The sequence below is a fragment of the Antedon mediterranea genome, chromosome 3 (assembly GCF_964355755.1).
Source record: "Antedon mediterranea chromosome 3, ecAntMedi1.1, whole genome shotgun sequence".
NCBI lineage: Eukaryota > Metazoa > Echinodermata > Crinoidea > Comatulida > Antedonidae > Antedon > Antedon mediterranea.
This window is the reverse complement of record NC_092672.1, coordinates 29,643,309-29,664,996: the sequence shown is the minus strand read 5'-3', so window position 1 is coordinate 29,664,996 and position 21,688 is coordinate 29,643,309. Positions and strand designations below refer to the sequence as shown.

Genomic DNA, 21,688 nt, shown 5'->3' with positions numbered 1-21,688 from the left:
CATTTAAAAAGCCACACGGATAAAAGTTGTTGGACATTGTCCGTATGTTTATAGAATGTTCAAACAGAAATGACAGCAACTTTATCCTGTAAGTTACCCGAGACAGTAGCCCCAAGTGACCACGAAAAATTGGTGTTATTCATATCAAGAGACACATTGGGATACGGAAATACCATTGACAAAAACTTTATCGTGTAAGTTGCCACACGGCAAATTCCTTTTGCATTGTAACTGTCACACATTGGGGTGCACAAAAATACCATTGACAGCCACTTTATCCTGTAAGTTGCCCCAGACAGTAGCCCAAAAATGCCCGTTGGGCCTTACAAGATTTAATCATGCGAAGAGCCACACGGCTAATTCCTTTTGCATTGTAACTGCTACACATTGGGATGCACAAAAATACCATTGACAGCAACTTTATCCTGAAGTTTCCCCAAACAGTAGCGCAAAAATGCCCGTTGGTTCATACAAGATTTAATCAAGCCACACGTCAAAATCCCTTTTACATTGTAACTAATACCATTTGGGATATACGGAAATGCCATGACATCAACTTTTTCATGTAAGTTGCCCCAGACAGTAGGCCTATCCCAACAATTTCCGATTCGCCCCCTACAAAATTTGATAACTCGGAGAGTCACATGGCTAGTCCTTTTGTATTGTAACTACAGTATTACTCATGGCTTTGGGATATACGAAAATACCATTGACTGCAATGTCTCAAATTTCCGATTCCGGTCCCCTACAAGATCGAAGACAAATTTTTTTTCTTAACTTTTATAATAATTACCGTATATATAGATATTATGGTAATTATGTGAAAACGCACGATATTAGATCTGACCCTATGGGATACATTGTATTATAACTGTCACAGATTAACCCTAAAAATGGCCGTCTTCCTCCTAGATAAATCATTTAAAAACATAAATGTTTTAATGTGTCGAATAATGACTAAATTATCATCGTCTTCTTCTTTGTCCAATCATTATTCCATTGTTTGCTTACATATTATATAATACTTCATAACTATCTGTATCAGATTGGCAACATTATTCGCATATTTTGCTTCATATAAGTTATCAGCATCACATCAAATATAACATTTCCCGGCTCTTATTCTCCTGGCAAAGTTAGTGGTAGCGATGGCCCTTCGAGGCACTTAAGTGACATCGTTATAAATCCAAAATTCAGAGGAAGCGGATTCTGATGTGTGTTATACTCATAGGGGGCAGTGAAATAGATATTTTGCGGAATTAAAGTTATAGAGGAATAACTAAAGGAAGTTCGTTTAGTTAAAACGCTATTCTTTCAAATTGCATATTACAGTAGGCCTATGTTAAACCTGGGCACTGACTAAACTCAAGATCAGTGCTTTTGAGTTATGATTATCATAATTGGGGTATGCTACGTCGATGAAAATAAATTCCAGTATTCTGTGGTATTAAAATACTATGTTTAAAGAAAAACGCTATTATACGTTGGCTATAGAAAAGATATTTTTGCATGGTAAACATTCGAGCGAGCAACTCTGATGTCAGGACGTCCAAAGTCATGGGTTGACCGGGATAAAAATATTAATTGGACAACATAGAGTATATCATCAAAAGACATCAAACTGAAGACCGACGTACTTGGCGATCTATCATTGAATTTTCGAGGATTCGTCAGACGTGAATGACATAATTATATCGATATATTTTGCAAAGAAAACCGTACCTCATTTATGTCATGTAATGCTATGGTTCTTGGGTGTAAAAATAGTGGAATCCCATATGGGAAACCCATATGGTAGGCTACCCATATGCTTTAATATAGGTCCCATAATGGTTCCCATATGGGCTTGCTACCTGGGTATGTTAAAACGAGTGCTTTCGTTCAAAAAGATACTCTGTCGTACCCTATGTTACTGAGTTTTTGGTGGGACAATGAAAACTTTTATGACTTCTAATACCCTGTATGGAAGTGCATACAAAAATTAGCAATCTTAGTTCGACTAATGGCATCGAGAAAAACAATTACATTTTATTTTAAAATACACCAGTTTATAGCTGTAATTATAGACAATCCGTAATTGTTAAAATTGTGAATATTATAACTTATAACTAATTAGATTATCAAAGTAGCATACCATTAAGACACGGTTTTAGAGACAGTGTCATCAAATACGACCAAAATCATTTATATGCGCAGACATATGGTATTAAGTTTTTTTAAGAGAATGTTACCTTCGCTATAAGTTTCGAAAGTGAAAGAAAATGGTCTAAATGAAATGGAGTGTTTTTTTTTATCGTAATCAAAATACCATTTAAACGGTAAAATAAATGTGTGCTAAATAACTGTCTTTGATATTCAAATTGTTTTTAATTTGTAGTAAATCCCCAGGCTCTTGTGTTGTTACGAAAATAAAGCAGGCCTCTCCAGATGGAGAGTGTATTGTATCTGCATCCTTTCACCACTGGATTCCTTCATCAACTACAGTCATCCTCCTCCAAGCACAGGAACGTAACACAACATTATGTGCAACATCAAAACAGTTCAAGACATGTATCAGTACATTGAAATTCTTTCACCATGCCTTCAACAAACACTGCATGTAGCCAAAGTAATTTCATTCATGTTGCTAACACCTTTATATTTTAATTATTGTGCAACAGCGACACAACATAAAATACATATAAATGTACAGGTAGTCCCTTTCTTCTGGATAGGCGCAACACATGGCATCTATCTCTCTAGGTCCGAAAAACTCTGAATTTAAATATCAATCATTTTTCCGTGTTCAAAATTGGTCGAAAAACACCGCCCTCACTCACAGATTGGTACCAACATACATTCCTACTTGATTTAAATATCAATCATTTTGTCCGTGTTCAATCTACCATACAATCTAATACAAATCACTAATACACGCTGTTAACAAACACAACTTTTGCTTTATTCCACTGTGTATTACAGTATTGTCAGTGTGCAATGTGCGTGAAGTTATTAACTAGTTTCTAGTTCATTTTCTTCAAAATCACTAAGTCTAATGGCGACAGGAATCTTTCCAGAATCACCAGGTATGTAAAGTTTTTTAAGCTGTTTGCATTGGCTACTTTACCGTAGCACACTCCAATTGCATTCAGTTTTTAATTATACTATGTTGAGTAAAATGAAGTATATACTGTGGCATATCCTACTATTATGTCACTTTGTAGAAATAAGAGGTCAGGTACATTTTCTCAATACTGATAAGAAATAATTAATATTGGGCATAGACCTACTAACCATTAGCCTCTTTGCCTAACGCTTGGTGATATATATTAAAACTTCACTAAAGCATTATATAAATATCATGACTGCTGTTTTACCTGCATGTACACAATAAAATAAACTTACAATTCAAACCATACTGTTCTGTCATCGACAAACTACAAAATCAATAATTATTTAACAGAAAACCTCTATCAAATAAACACAGTAAGTTTGATGAGTTACGAATATTTAGTTTCGGTCATAATATTGTTTGCATCACATGACCTCTTCGTTGATGATCTGGAATTGCATAAGATATACCAACAATCATTTCACTTCCAACAAATCCAACTAATCCTATTGTAGTAATAGGGCCATTAAGAATATAATATTAAAAAGCTGCATATGCCAATGATCCTGTATTTGTAAACATTTGTTTTCTATTTTCATTCAATGTTTTCTGACCTACAGTACCTCTATATTACAGAGACAAAGAGATTCTGCATAAACATGGCCTCTTGAAGTACAAGTATTATATTATACTGCCTTTAGACAACGCATTTTTTTTATAGTTTGTACGTAGAAATCTAATTTTGGTATAATAATTTATCATCATACCGAAGTCAATTGATTTATGCTTTAAAAATTTGTTTTATTGTATTTAAAAATCAGGCATTATGATGGCAGGCAGATCCAAAGATTTTGAAATAGAGGCTTATCATGGGAAGAGTAATATGTCACTATATTCCATGATCTATATTTTTCATTTTATGTTGTCGAAATTGTTTCCGGTCCATTCCCTCGTTTATTATTTTTTATTCGCACACGGACTTGTTTAAAAACCTTGTAAGTACCTCACTAGCGGATTGATATTTAAACAAATTCACACTTAGTTTGAATTTCAATTATTTTGTTCCAATCATTAACATGGGTATTCATTTTAATGTTTGGCCTTTTAAATTATATTTATTTATATCATTAATATTTATATTATGAGAGTTTGACTCTGAGCAAATGAGTTTCTCAATTTCTGAGATAAATACTATTTAGATAGTCTATATAATAGGTTACTTGTGAATTTAGATCAAGCTATTTTACAATCCCCAAATCCTCTCCATACCCTAAAACTAATGTCTGTATTCCCGCTAAACATAAATTAAATCAAATGTTGAATAGGAAATTTTGTAGTTTTAATACATTTATTCACTGTACATTGACGGGAAAAAATTAAGTGAATTAATGATTTCGCTTGTAAAGATTGTTGCTCAATTGTTGATAAAAGTAAATAAAATGTCCAATTCAAAAATATGTTTAAACAAAATGATGACTTGATATAAACAATGAAAATGTATTTTATTTATTTCCTCATGACTTGCAGTTTATATACAATCAAGTAGGCCTTAAGTCATAGAGTACAGACGTACAATAACTGGTATGCCATTACAAACACAAGCTGGTTTATAATCATGAAATTCCATACTGGGTATTGTCAATGTGCAACGTCTGTGAAGTTATACTGTAGTTACTAAATACTATAGTATCTAGCGTACATATTCAACATTGAGGGGTCTAATGATGACATGATTTCCTTATGAAGTTCACCAGGTATGTATACATTGGCGCAATTTCCGTCAAAGTAATCAAGGTCTTGTACAAATAAAGTATTTGTTTATTCGAGCCAAAGGTTTTACGTTTTTAAAACGTTTGGAAAAACTACCGCTGTATTCATAAGCAAAGTTATACACTCACTCGCGTCGTAGGAGGAAATTACACTTATATATGTAGTCATTCTATTTTAAATACAGGTTAATTTACACCAGGGAAGAGTTACATTACTTGTTAATGTTATTGCTATCGGTGGGAGCTTAGATCGGTGGTTGCACCAGGTGTAGACTTGATCTTTTTTTCCGACGGAGGACGGAGCTGTCGCGATAGAGGACTTGGGTTGCCGACACCCTTGTTCAAATTACACGTCCATACAGTTGATAACAAACAATTGCAGTGGGGATCAAGTCCTAACAATTCCATAATTCTTCCATTGGCACAGATTGATATTTTATAAGTTATTAAATTAACAATATACCTAAATAAAAATTAAATTCAAAAGTATTTATCTTTGACAAACGAAATTTATTAAAATCACTGATGTGGCTTAAAACTAATTTTTCTTTTGCATTACAGATGGAGTAACAAATATTTATTCATTTATAATATACCAAGTTTGAAATATTTTTGAATTCCAGAAGTATTTTTTCTCGATGTTTTTGTATGCGACTATTTCGCTGTGCTACACCACTGGCGCCAAATTGGATCCACGGGAGCACAGTGTATTTTAACATACACAAATATATTTCAACTTAATTGGGCGGGTCCACTGGAGCACAGTGTATTAACATATGAAAAGATATTAAAATTTAGTGACTTTTTTTTATTTTATATCACTGTGCTCACTGGCGCCAAATTGGTTCCACGTGAGCATAGTGTATTAACATACAAAAAGATATAAAAATTCAGTGAATTGTTTCTATTTTATATCACTGTGCTCCTCTGGCGACAAATTGGTTCCACTTAGCACAGTGTATTAACATACGAAAAGATATTAAAATTCAGTGACTTGTTTCTATTTTATATCACTGTGCTCCACTGACGCCAAATTGGATCGACTTGAGCACAGTGTATTAACATACGAAACGATATTAAATTTAGTGACTTAGGCCTATATCTATTTTATATCACTGTGCTCCCCTGGTGCTAAATTGGGTCCGCTTGAACAGTTACCGTAGTACTATTTCTATTTCTGAAGTTAATAAAGGCATAGATGGCGTTCCGTAGAGAATGCTCCAGTACTAGTGTGACGTCAGAATGACGCTCTGAATATACACCTCAACATTTAATCTTTAAGATTTAATCTAAGATCTTTAAAATCTTATTTATTTGTTTGTTATTTTATTGATTCTTCTTCATAAAAGTAGTATGGTGTGGTATTCAGGATAAAGTTGGTTAACACATTTAGAGTTAAAATACAAGATAGGTGCGAAAGGGAACGACAATAAGGGTTTCGTGATCTTAGGTCTTATGGACTCCGGGACAATTCGGCTCTGAGACGATACGGCCCGGGACGATTCGACCCACTTTTCGTAGGACGATTTGGCCCACTTTTGGGCCGAAACATCTGACTGTGTGGGCCAAAACGTCTCACATTAGACCAAATTCATACCGTATATCTTCTTATAGTAACCCACACTCTAATAGTAACCCCCTTTCTAATAGTGACTCCACCTTATAAGTCAATCTATAGTAATATCCCCCTACTCTAATAGTAACCCCCCCACCCCCTACTCTAATAGTAACCCATGGCATGATGCAGCCGTATTTTGAAAATAATAAGAAATAATGCATTTTGATCTCAAGTGGTGGGGGGGGGGGAGGATTGAGTGTTTTTGAGTTTATAAAATAGTTCAACCAAATTTGTTTATTTGTACGTCTGTTTTATTATTTTGCTATGAGTTGCTGACCGGAAAAGTTGTGGGTGGGTTACTATTTTCAGGTGCCTAATTTAAGATTAGTAATAGTAACCCACTACTCTAATAGTAACCCAACCCTTCTAATAGTAACCCACCCTAAAAAAAACAATCAAAGAATAATAACTATTCGTCTCAGGGCCGAATCATCCCGCTGCCTTAGGAGTGGGTCTTAGTTTTCATGATCTTAGATTCCGTGAAACCCGTCTTGGTGGGTTTTGGTTTGATGGTACAGTAGTTCTTAGGTATTTAGAAGGACCCAAATGATCTGTATAAATGCATTAATACTTCAAATGAATTCAATCCAAGTCGGCCCTAAACTATCTCGACTTGGCCTCGCGTAAATTCAGCCCTAAACAACTCGGCCCCATGTCAATTCGGCCCAAGTTAGCTCAGCTCTGCGTCAACTCGGCCAAAAACTAATCGATCAACTCGACATGGTGTGGAACTCAAATTAGGTCTATAAATATCAATGAAACACATATTGTGTACTGCAATGAAAAAAATGTTTATAAATGTAACGGAAAAGTTGTGCGAAAATGTAGGCTTATACTAAAAACATAAACTGTGTAATCTTTTACTTTATCACAGTGGTTAATTTACCCGATTCGGTATAGGCCTATTTATGACTGCATAGATTACCGAAGCAACTTGGATCAGACTGCTTCACCAAAATAGATTCTGAATTTGATGACGCAATGAGAATATATAAGAGCATGCAAGATCGAATTATTTTGTACCAAATGCAATTTGTTTAAATAATAATTTCGGGAATTGCTCTTAATCGAATGTATAGCAGCAGGGTATGATACAAAAACGTATTGTTGTATTCTTAAAATCTGCCATTTTCTTAGCAATATAATCCTCTATACATTTCTTATAATAACGTGTGAATACTCATTCTTGTGATATATATTCTTTGATAAAAGCCGGAATGTGCTGATATACTGAATATCCAATACGAAAGCCCAAAAGCCTAAAATAAGTACAGTTACTGTAATTCGTTTGTATAAATTACTAATTCGGAATAGGCTAGGCCACTTATTATTTTGTTAGATTGGTACACGGACGCTTTTTTTTTTGTTTCAAAAACAGAAAATTGTTGGGATGTTGGGGAGCAAAACACTACTATATGTACTCATGTAGAACACAGTCAGTTCTACCAAGGTTAGAGGTGGGTGCCAACATTTGAGATAAGTGGAAACATGACCTTTTCAATAGTAAATTCATTACCAGCATTATAAATAAAATGTTAAAAAGATGAGAATGCAAGTAAATATTAGATTCATAGTCGTCATTATGCACAATGGTTTTCTACTATCACATTATTAAAATATAAAACAATCATATAGCCTTTAATGAATTTACATGGAGGTCTATCCAAATAAATTTAAATAAGAGGGTCGTAATATATCTTTGTCTCCAGTTCGTGGAAAATGAACAAAAAATATTCAAAATATCCTGCCAGTTTGCGTTCAGTACAACCTGCTTAGTTTTTAATACGAGTACTGCTTTCTATACACATAACTTTGATTTCTGCAAAAAAAAAATCTCTGTAATAATGTACTTTTTAATTACTGTAATAATCTAGGCATAGATTATGTTGACCAGGCCAGTGAGAGGACGATCGACTGTACAGTACTACCATAAGTCCTCTAGGTGGATACAACTTATTTCTTGTCTACAAAGTGTACAGTAGTATGCTAATAGTACTATTATTAGATTAGGTAGTTGGAGTAGTTTGGAGAGATACATCTATTTATAAGAGAGTACTTTATATTTATAGATATAATACCAATAGGTACCATGTATTGGGATGCAATTCAACAGTTAGGGTGATCATCCCAGTATTTACAGTCTAAATTTGATCTTTATGCAACAATAGGCATAAACGATTTTTTAATTAACAGGTAAAAAGGCAAATTAAAAGCCCTACGTACTCTGTATGTTGGAAGAAATAAGCATAAGTGCAAATAAATCCTTGACCACAGGATGTAATTCACTATTTGGAATCAGTAGTACACGCTGTGTTGGACCATAATGTGGTTCAGGTTGACGGGCCAGGAATGATGGTAGTGCCCAGTATACAGTGTAGTTTAGCCTCAAGGCAATACCATGTAGCTGGATTAGCTTGGAGAAATACACTAGAGATTTCATGAGATTTGGTGTGTGATGATTCAATTTGATAATTAGCTGTGAAAAGAAATTGTTGAATTATGAAGAAAATATTGTAAAATATAACAAGGAAGTTATACTATAGTATAATTAAGGGGTAACCGTAAAATATATTATAATAATAAATGCAATGGGAATTACTATTACTACTAATATTATGTATACAATTATTACAGTTAAATTCATAGGTCGATATTATTTTATTATTATAAGGAAATCTGTTTTAGAATGAGAAAAAACCGTCCCAACCTAGATTTGAACCCAGCTATCAATAAAGCTATAAAGCTATTGGTACGAGTTGACCAATTATTTGGGTACGAGTTAGCCAAGTTTGGTATGAGTTGACATGGGTACGTTACGGGTTGACCAGCACCCTAGAATACGGATAAAGATCAACCCGTACCCACATGCCGACTCGTTCCCATCCCATGGTAGAATACTACTTACATGTTAGTTTAGCCTAGCTGGGCTAACCTACCTCACCTCTCACATGCCCTCCTGAAAAAACGCGACCGAAATTACTGGAACCCTACCCTAGCCTACTAGACCTAGATAGTAGTGATCCGTAGTACCATGGAACTATAATAAATGGTAGACGTACTAGTACTGTGTAGTATATGTTAACATGTCTGGCTCTACGAGGCCTTTTTATGCTCATAGGATGGCTTTTTTGGACGTCCCAATGTAGGCCTATGCCTATAGCTAGGACAGATTTCCCATTCCAGCAGGCCTGTAGCCTATGCTCTAGTAGGGCGGCCGGGTGTACTCTGGTCGATTCACCCCTGGTCGACTCGTACCCATGCCAACTCGTACTTAACTTCCTACCCTAAACTCGTATCCAACCAAATAATTGGTTGATTTCCCGCTAGACTAGTAGGCCTAGCCTAGCTACAATATTCATTATGCCCTGCTGAAAAGGTAGATGAGCTACTAGACTAATTACGTAATTCGTATAATAATAACAATAATTGACTAGGCCTAGTCTAGAAGGCCTAAAAGCGGCGGAAAACACCTATCCATTCTTGCATGGCAGTACGAAAACCTGCCTATGGTTGTACATCATTGTAAATTGTCAACACACACTGTGCTACAGCCAGTGTATCGTGTGTTAAAAGTACAGCATTTATAGCAGACAGCAACGTGTATAACTTGCTATAGTTTTACAGATAGCACCTGTGAACAGTAGCAGAATCGGGTGCAGTGAGACACGTCTCCTGATGGGAAAGGGGAAAATCCCCTTTACTATCCTGACCCCTTGACGAAGGTTGTAAACAATGTTTCGTCAAGCGCACATTAAAGTGTTTACCACAGGAAAAGGTAATTAAAAACACAGGAGAAACCCCATGGCCCATTTACACTAGGACGATAACGATCAACGATAAATAGACAAATATGCATTTTGCATACATAAAACAAAAGAAATATAAAAACTATAACTATACAATAACCATCGTGAGGTAATTTCCCGATTGATCGTAATCAAAACGGTACTGGGTATGGTCTACTAGTTTTTCTGCTCCCAACCAGTACCAGCTTTGATGAAGTAAGCCTACCTGGTGGTGGCCATAGAACGGTCCCGAGATAACGACTATACTTCGGCTTTAGTCGATAGAAGATTGAATAAATTGTTAGAGATAGAGTATACGATGTTATGATTATGTGTAGATATGTGATTTGTTCTTTTTATTCAAATGATGTTATGTATTTAATAAATTTGTTATATCAATTTATTCAATTATCGTAGATTGCATATTATGCGATAAATATTATTTAATAAATGTTTGATATATTATTATTATATTAATAAAAAGATATTTGTTAGTATAAATTAAAAATATAGATATAAGGAAGAAAAGCAAAGAGATTGTGGAGCGGCTGTACCAGAATATACAACACTAAGTATTGTAAAGTTAATATATTAAAAATTTAGGCGATCTTGTCAAAGGTCAAGCGCCTTCAGCCTGCCACGTTTTGATATTCAATATTGAACTTGACCTGACGTGGTTCCACAATATCTTTATATGAATATGGTAGAGTGGATAGAAACAAAAATTAATTTAAATTTAAAAATTTTACCTTAATAACTGGTTTTGAATTGAATCGGTTGATGTCTTATCGTTGTATGATGCAAAGATACTATAGCGCCACGAAGTGGCGCAAGATAGGGAACTCCTATCTCTTATACACTGCGCATGAGTGAAATTCCATGGGCAGCCATTCCGGCAAGCAAGTTGTTACGCGATCACATACCCCGGAAGTGTATAATAAACCATTGAACCACATCCACGTGTGACGTGTTATTGTTTGTTCGGGAAGTTTTCTCGTGTTGTATTGGGTAAATAAATTGTAGTGGTAAGTTTTTAGAATATATATTTTTTTGTTAGTAAACATTAACAAAATTATTAAATTGTTGTTTAAATTTAGTTCAGACAGGCGTTTCTGCGCAATCCGATCTAGGGCCTAGTAGTAGTAGGCCTGGGCATATTTAATGCCGAATACTAGGCCTAGTTTAGTTAGTATGATTAATAATAAAAAAAAGTCTGGGAGGATGAATGATATTGATTGGCGTCTTGATAGATGGATCAAACAAGGCTTGGATGGATGGAAGATTAAGAAAAAAACTGAAGCTGTTCGGGAATTAGGAATTTTTAATAAAAATGTACAAGACAATATAGCGTTTTATTAATAATAACATTAACAGAAATAATTAAATGTAATGAAATCAAAAATCGTGAGGATGTTGTTATTGTTGTTAATTTGTCGTTGTCTTGCTTTACATGTTTGTTTGTCTTGTTTTGTTTCTGTTTGTTTAAACTCCAATATGATTACAATTTCTTAACTGGCTACCCGTCACAAGTTTTTTTGGAGGGAAACCTCCAAATTTTATTACTTTCTGGGTGTTGCCAAGTTAATTATTTATATTTAAATTGTTATTTTGTTTACTTTGAAATGATAAGAAATAAATGTTATTATGAATGAATGAATTGTTTGTTTTTTTTATTTAATAAATTTAAATTATAAATTTGATCCTCATATTTATTTTGTTCTTCATCTTTATTTGAAAAATATTTAGTTAATTAATGTAAACATTTTTGAATACTTACAATTATTAATAAATAGTATATTGACTTTTGTTTTGAATTTAAAAATGTATAGTATTTTAAAATACTATAATAAGTAATCAAATGATTATGTAACAGTTCGAAAAGTGACCTAATAATTTAATGATATATTTTTCCCTATTTCAGAAAGATATAAGTCTGTCATCATACTGTAAAATTGAGAAGATAGATGATTGAGTGCAAAGTGGTATTTTACACAAGAATTAAATACAAAGGCCAGAACTGATGGACAATTATATTTCAATAGTAATAGTTTATATTTTTGATTCTTGAAAAGGAGCAGTATCCTATGGGATTACAAATAAAATCACTATTTTCACACACCTCATACTTTTAAGTGAAAGGAAATAACCAGAATTCAGTTATTATCAGTACTGTTGTTTAGGAACATCCCCCTGCCCATTAATTTTTTTTTTAAATTAAAAAGACAGTTTTGGACAATATATTTGGCAATTATTACAATTCATCTCCAAAAAAATGCTTCTCTCGCACATAAACTAAGCCATCATCCCAGCCTAGGCCAAACGCGGCCGACCTTGGGCGTGAAGTGCGTAGCATCGCGCTGCGCCCCGCGACACTATTTATAACTATGCCTCAACCGACTGCCTACAAAATTCGTCCTCCATACAGTCAGTGTTTATTCTGTAGCCGTTTGAGGTTGGACAGTGATATACGCATATGTAAGTGTAATATCAAATGGAGTAAATTTATATAATCGAATTTTATATAGATGTTCTTTCATTTTGACGCGAAAGATAAAATAAAGTCGTACTGTTTATCGCGTAGATGCAAATCCTATTTGTTTTCATTGATTTGGTGGCGTGCCGCATTGCCTACTGGGTAATCCGCTTGCCGGAATGGCTGCCCATGGAATTATCATTTTTCGAGCGTCAGTTCCATATCTTGCGCCACTACGTGGCGCTATACGATCTTTGGTATGATGTACGATTAGGTTTGATTTAAAATGTTCGATAAATGGCGTATGCGTATAGAATGAAATGCTCGCGTTACGATGTACGCGTGTAATGTTGTTTATATCGTATAACAGATAAAAGATGAAAATATAGAAGGTATATGGTAGAACAATACAAAGTAGTTTAGGATGTAGAAATAAGAAAAGTTTGTTAGTGCAAAAGTGTAGATTTTGAATGCGAGAAATGACTTGATGGTACAGTCCAACTGGAGTCCTATGTCGGCACCTAGGCCTATATAACGTCGTGAGGTAATTTCCCGATTGATCGTAATCAAAACGGTACTGGGTATAGTCTACTAGTTTTTCTGCTCCCAACCAGTACATCCATTCATAGAAGCTTTGATGAAGTAAGCCTACCTGGTGGTGGCCATAGAACGGTCCCGAGATAACGACTATACTTCGGCTTTAGTCGATAGAAGATTGAATAAATTGTTAGAGATAGAGTATACGATGTTATGATTATGTGTAGATATGTGATTTGTTCTTTTTATTCAAATGATGTTATGTATTTAATAAATTTGTTATATCAATTAATTCAATTATCGTAGATTGCATATTATGCGATAAATATTATTTAATAAATGTTTGATATATTATTATTATATTAATAAAAAGATATTTGTTAGTATAAATTAAAAATATAGATATAAGGAAGAAAAGCAAAGAGATTGTGGAGCGGCTGTACCAGAATATACAACACTAAGTATTGTAAAGTTAATATATTAAAAATTTAGGCGATCTTGTCAAAGGTCAAGCGCCTTCAGCCTGCCACGTTTCGATATTCAATATTGAACTTGACCTGACGTGACCTGAAGGCGCTTGACCTTTGACAAGATCGCCTAAATTTTTAATATATTAACTTTACAATACTTAGTGTTGTATATTCTGGTACAGCCGCTCCACAATCTCTTTGCTTTTCTTCCTTATATCTATATTTTTAATTTATACTAACAAATATCTTTTTATTAATATAATAATAATATATCAAACATTTATTAAATAATATTTATCGCATAATATGCAATCTACGATAATTGAATTAATTGATATAACAAATTTATTAAATACATAACATCATTTGAATAAAAAAAACAAATCACATATCTACACATAATCATAACATCGTATACTCTATCTCTAACAATTTATTCAATCTTCTATCGACTAAAGCCGAAGTATAGTCGTTATCTCGGGACCGTTCTATGGCCACCACCAGGTAGGCTTACTTCATCAAAGCTTCTATGAATGGATGTACTGGTTGGGAGCAGAAAAACTAGTAGACCATACCCAGTACCGTTTTGATTACGATCAATCGGGAAATTACCTCACGACGTTATATAGGCCTAGGTGCCGACATAGGACTCTAGTTGGACTGTACCATCAAGTCATTTCTCGCATTCAAAATCTACACTTTTGCACTAACAAACTTTTCTTATTTCTACATCCTAAACTACTTTGTATTGTTCTACCATATGCCTTCTATATTTTCATCTTTTATCTGTTATACGATATAAACAACATTACACGCGTACATCGTAACGCGAGCATTTCATTCTATACGCATACGCCATTTATCGAACATAATTTTAAACCAAACCTAATCGTACATCATACAACGATAAGACATCAACCGATTCAATTCAAAACCAGTTATTAAGGTAAAATTTTTAAATTTAAATTAATTTTTGTTTCTATCCACTCTACCATATTCATATAAAGATATTGTGGAACCACGTCAGGTCAAGTTCAATATTGAATATCGAAACGTGGCAGGCTGAAGGCGCTTGACCTTTGACAAGATCGCCTAAATTTTTAATATATTAACTTTACAATACTTAGTGTTGTATATTCTGGTACAGCCGCTCCACAATCTCTTTGCTTTTCTTCCTTATATCTATATTTTTAATTTATACTAACAAATATCTTTTTATTAATATAATAATAATATATCAAACATTTATTAAATAATATTTATCGCATAATATGCAATCTACGATAATTGAATTAATTGATATAACAAATTTATTAAATACATAACATCATTTGAATAAAAAGAACAAATCGCATATCTACACATAATCATAACATCGTATACTCTATCTCTAACAATTTATTCAATCTTCTATCGACTAAAGCCGAAGTATAGTCGTTATCTCGGGACCGTTCTATGGCCACCACCAGGTAGGCTTACTTCATCAAAGCTTCTATGAATGGATGTACTGGTTGGGAGCAGAAAAACTAGTAGACCATACCCAGTACCGTTTTGATTACGATCAATCGGGAAATTACCTCACGACGTTATATAGGCCTAGGTGCCGACATAGGACTCTAGTTGGACTGTACCATCAAGTCATTTCTCGCATTCAAAATCTATACTTTTGCACTAACAAACTTTTCTTATTTCTACATCCTAAACTACTTTGTATTGTTCTACCATATACCTTCTATATTTTCATCTTTTATCTGTTATACGATATAAACAACATTACACGCGTACATCGTAACGCGAGCATTTCATTCTATACGCATACGCCATTTATCGAACATAATTTTAAACCAAACCTAATCGTACATCATACAACGATAAGACATCAACCGATTCAATTCAAAACCAGTTATTAAGGTAAAATTTTTAAATTTAAATTAATTTTTGTTTCTATCCACTCTACCATATTCATATAAAGATATTGTGGAACCACGTCAGGTCAAGTTCAATATTGAATATCGAAACGTGGCAGGCTGAAGGCGCTTGACCTTTGACAAGATCGCCTAAATTTTTAATATATTAACTTTACAATACTTAGTGTTGTATATTCTGGTACAGCCGCTCTACAATCTCTTTGCTTTTCTTCCTTATATCTATATTTTTAATTTATACTAACAAATATCTTTTTATTAATATAATAATAATATATCAAACATTTATTAAATAATATTTATCGCATAATATGCAATCTACGATAATTGAATTAATTGATATAACAAATTTATTAAATACATAACATCATTTGAATAAAAAGAACAAATCACATATCTACACATAATCATAACATCGTATACTCTATCTCTAACAATTTATTCAATCTTCTATCGACTAAAGCCGAAGTATAGTCGTTATCTCGGGACCGTTCTATGGCCACCACCAGGTAGGCTTACTTCATCAAAGCTTCTATGAATGGATGTACTGGTTGGGAGCAGAAAAACTAGTAGACCATACCCAGTACCGTTTTGATTACGATCAATCGGGAAATTACCTCACGACGTTATATAGGCCTAGGTGCCGACATAGGACTCTAGTTGGACTGTACCATCAAGTCATTTCTCGCATTCAAAATCTACACTTTTGCACTAACAAACTTTTCTTATTTCTACATCCTAAACTACTTTGTATTGTTCTACCATATACCTTCTATATTATTTTCATCCTTTATCTGTTATACGATATAAACAACATTACACGCGTACATCGTAACGCGAGCATTTCATTCTATACGCATACGCCATTTATCGAACATAATTTTAAACCAAACCTAATCGTACATCATACAACGATAAGACATCAACCGATTCAATTCAAAACCAGTTATTAAGGTAAAATTTTTAAATTTAAATTAATTTTTGTTTCTATCCACTCTACCATATTCATATAAAGATATTGTGTAACCACGTCAGGTCAAGTTCAATATTGAATATCGAAACGTGGCAGGCTGAAGGCGCTTGACCTTTGACAAGATCGCCTAAATTTTTAATATGTTAACTTTACAATACTTAGTGTTGTATATTCTGGTACAGCCGCTCCACAATCTCTTTGCTTTTCTTCCTTATATCTATATTTTTAATTTATACTAACAAATATCTTTTTATTAATATAATAATAATATATCAAACATTTATTAAATAACATTAATCGCATAATATGCAATCTACGATAATTGAATTAATTGATATAACAAATTTATTAAATACATAACATCATTTGATAAAAAGAACAAATCACATATCTACACATAATCATAACATCGTATACTCTTTCTCTAACAATTTATTCAATCTTCTATCGACTAAAGCCGAAGTATAGTCGTTATCTCGGGACCGTTCTATGGCCACCACCAGGTAGGCTTACTTCATCAAAGCTTCTATGAATGGATGTACTGGTTGGGAGCAGAAAAACTAGTAGACCATACCCAGTACCGTTTTGATTACGATCAATCGGGAAATTACCTCACGACGTTATATAGGCCTAGGTGCCGACATAGGACTCTAGTTGGACTGTACCATCAAGTCATTTCTCGCATTCAAAATCTACACTTTTGCACTAACAAACTTTTCTTATTTCTACATCCTAAACTACTTTGTATTGTTCTACCATATACCTTCTATATTTTCATCTTTTATCTGTTATACGATATAAACAACATTACACGCGTACATCGTAACGCGAGCATTTCATTCTATACGCATACGCCATTTATCGAACATAATTTTAAACCAAACCTAATCGTACATCATACAACGATAAGACATCAACCGATTCAATTCAAAACCAGTTATTAAGGTAAAATTTTTAAATTTAAATTAATTTTTGTTTCTATCCACTCTACCATATTCATATAAAGATATTGTGGAACCACGTCAGGTCAAGTTCAATATTGAATATCGAAACGTGGCAGGCTGAAGGCGCTTGACCTTTGACAAGATCGCCTAAATTTTTAATATATTAACTTTACAATACTTAGTGTTGTATATTCTGGTACAGCCGCTCTACAATCTCTTTGCTTTTCTTCCTTATATCTATATTTTTAATTTATACTAACAAATATCTTTTTATTAATATAATAATAATATATCAAACATTTATTAAATAATATTTATCGCATAATATGCAATCTACGATAATTGAATTAATTGATATAACAAATTTATTAAATACATAACATCATTTGAATAAAAAGAACAAATCACATATCTACACATAATCATAACATCGTATACTCTATCTCTAACAATTTATTCAATCTTCTATCGACTAAAGCCGAAGTATAGTCGTTATCTCGGGACCGTTCTATGGCCACCACCAGGTAGGCTTACTTCATCAAAGCTTCTATGAATGGATGTACTGGTTGGGAGCAGAAAAACTAGTAGACCATACCCAGTACCGTTTTGATTACGATCAATCGGGAAATTACCTCACGACGTTATATAGGCCTAGGTGCCGACATAGGACTCTAGTTGGACTGTACCATCAAGTCATTTCTCGCATTCAAAATCTACACTTTTGCACTAACAAACTTTTCTTATTTCTACATCCTAAACTACTTTGTATTGTTCTACCATATACCTTCTATATTATTTTCATCCTTTATCTGTTATACGATATAAACAACATTACACGCGTACATCGTAACGCGAGCATTTCATTCTATACGCATACGCCATTTATCGAACATAATTTTAAACCAAACCTAATCGTACATCATACAACGATAAGACATCAACCGATTCAATTCAAAACCAGTTATTAAGGTAAAATTTTTAAATTTAAATTAATTTTTGTTTCTATCCACTCTACCATATTCATATAAAGATATTGTGTAACCACGTCAGGTCAAGTTCAATATTGAATATCGAAACGTGGCAGGCTGAAGGCGCTTGACCTTTGACAAGATCGCCTAAATTTTTAATATGTTAACTTTACAATACTTAGTGTTGTATATTCTGGTACAGCCGCTCCACAATCTCTTTGCTTTTCTTCCTTATATCTATATTTTTAATTTATACTAACAAATATCTTTTTATTAATATAATAATAATATATCAAACATTTATTAAATAACATTAATCGCATAATATGCAATCTACGATAATTGAATTAATTGATATAACAAATTTATTAAATACATAACATCATTTGATAAAAAGAACAAATCACATATCTACACATAATCATAACATCGTATACTCTTTCTCTAACAATTTATTCAATCTTCTATCGACTAAAGCCGAAGTATAGTCGTTATCTCGGGACCGTTCTATGGCCACCACCAGGTAGGCTTACTTCATCAAAGCTTCTATGAATGGATGTACTGGTTGGGAGCAGAAAAACTAGTAGACCATACCCAGTACCGTTTTGATTACGATCAATCGGGAAATTACCTCACGAGGCTATGCTTCCTTTGATAAAAATGATATTTTCAAACGTCCAATCAAATGATGTTATGATTATTATAGTAATATTAGTAGTAATTAGTAATTGATTTTATTTTATTGTTTTTATTTATCATGACCCCATTTGATTTTGGAATTTTTAAAATTAAATTGTTATCAAAGACAGCATAAATGATTATCCTATAGTTATAGAACGAAAACCTTTCTAATTCTTTTGTTTTATGTAATAAAAATGCATGCTTATATATTTATCGTCGATTTTTATTTTTATTTTTTATTTTATTTTATTGAATTTCCAGGTAACATACAAAAATCATAAACAAGGTACGGCATCATTCAACAAAACAGAACAAAAGTACTATCAGCACCTGCGGGTAACCAAAAGTGGATCAGTTCAAAAGAACTACACTGTCGAGTGGCTTTCCCAACTAATAGTACGAAAAACTCAAAAGACATAAAAACACAGTGATAGTCTAGATGAATTCGATATCAGTAATACATTTTTTCAAATCCCTTCTAAACCCCCCAAAGTTAAACAGGACTTTGTTACGAACTTCATGCGGGATACATTCCCATATTCGAGGGAAATTAACAAACAGGGAGTATTTAAATGCATTAGTTCTAGCATACATGTGTTTAAAGGTGAGCGACTCTGGATACCCAGAATTAATTGTAAGGTATTCAAATATATCAAAATCAATTAAATTATGCAAACACTTAACTACAAAAATTATACTATGAAATTTCATTCTTTGAACCATATCTGGTAAATTTAGTATCTTAAGCCTGTCAGTGAAATCGTCTTCAACACACAAATATCGTTATCATCCTAGTGTAAATGGGCCTTTAGATCACGAGCGACTTTTTAGATTTAATATATATTTTAAAATTCTTAGGTATGCATATTTGGCGATTCTTAGTATGTACTCAGTTTCAATTTTATAATGTTATAGGGCCTAGAGAACATTCATTGTAGGCCGTGAGGTAATTTCCCGCATGATCGTAATCAAAACGGTACTGGGTTTTACCGAATTGTTATTGGAAAAAGTGGGGTGGGGGGAGGGTTGGGGGTTTTTCGTAATAAGCTGTGTTTATCAGTTGATTATATTTTATTTTATACACTTTTACTATATCTTGTTTTGTATTCATTGTGTAAAGTAATGATCTACTGTATGTATCGATATAAATTGGGAGGGGGGGGGGGTTGGATAGGGGTTGATAGTTGCTTTTGCCTTTTTTTACTTTTCTGTTAATTGTTATATTTTATATTGTGAAGGATGCACCTTTGTGCTAAGTGTGCCACCGATCTAAAGGTGTAATTCCAAATAAATAAATAAATATTGGTCAACGTCGTTGCGTCTTGGTAGTGATGTATAACCAAGGTATCATCAGTATTTATTATAATAAACTACGTCATCTCTGAACCAGTACATCTTCCTTCTACATATTTGATCGCACGTGCATTAAAATGCGAACGCCAGCGTATAAAGTAAACCAAACATAAATCGCACAGAAATTGGAGATAATTATATAAAAAGTTCGGTCCGTTACAGTTTTTACGAGACTCTTCTCAAACAGTTTAATGATTTGCATGCTACGAAGAAAGATTTCAGATCTTTAAAAATGAATTATTAGATAAGATAAACCGAAATAACTCCACAGGTATAACACTGTTTCATTAGGAGTCGCCAGATCGAAGACATTACCATTCTCATTAAAAGTCACTATGTTTAATAAAATACCAAAACACAAATACATAATCAATTTAGTCAGTGCACCAATCTTTGAAATAAATACAATTAACAGAAAACTTTTGTTTCATTTTCTTTATTCAGAACTAGAAGAAACTAAAACAATCCTCAAAATAATGTAAACGGATACTTATCTACAGTATGGTGTAATTCTACTCAGTTCATTATTACAAAATAATAAAATGTATAAAAAATGTAGGCCTACTGTATATACCTTAGCTTGGTTCTCACTAGAAACAACGCAACGACGTAAGATAAGGAAATACTCTCTATCAATTTTGCATCCCATCTCCCCACCTCTTACGAGAAATTAGATTAACTGCCGTGATGAACGTAAAGCAGCAGAAAATGTGTTATAACGTCTACGGTACCGTGCTTACGTCATCGGTTGCTACTTATGACACGAAATCTTATATAATTATTGCGTCAATACTTTGAATATGTCGTTGCATCTTAGTTGGAACCGATCTTTCAAACTAATAATAGTTTACTCCTATACTACTGAAGTCAATAATTGTCAGGTTAGTATTTTGACGGTTCACTTATTTTAAATACAAATACAGTACTAGTTTACTACTCTGAAGGTCCATTGTAAATTATTTATAGACAATAGTTTACTAATGGTATTTAAGATATTGTAATCCATTACATAACCATATGTCAAACTAAGGTTTATTTATTTCAAATACCATTATACTATTACTTTAACTACTCTGAAAGTCCATTTTACATTACTTATAG

General features: G+C 33.2%; 1 long non-coding RNA gene across 1 annotated transcript; it reads left to right on the top strand.

Annotated features, from left to right (window-relative positions):
* Positions 1-3,037: 3,037 nt before the first annotated feature.
* On the top strand, positions 3,038-20,183 carry LOC140045174 (uncharacterized). The gene is made up of 5 exons (XR_011844556.1): positions 3,038-3,065; positions 3,728-3,815; positions 4,619-4,845; positions 12,185-12,304; positions 19,496-20,183. It is a non-coding gene; the product is annotated as an uncharacterized lncRNA (long non-coding RNA).
* The last annotated feature ends 1,505 nt before the right edge of the window (positions 20,184-21,688 follow it).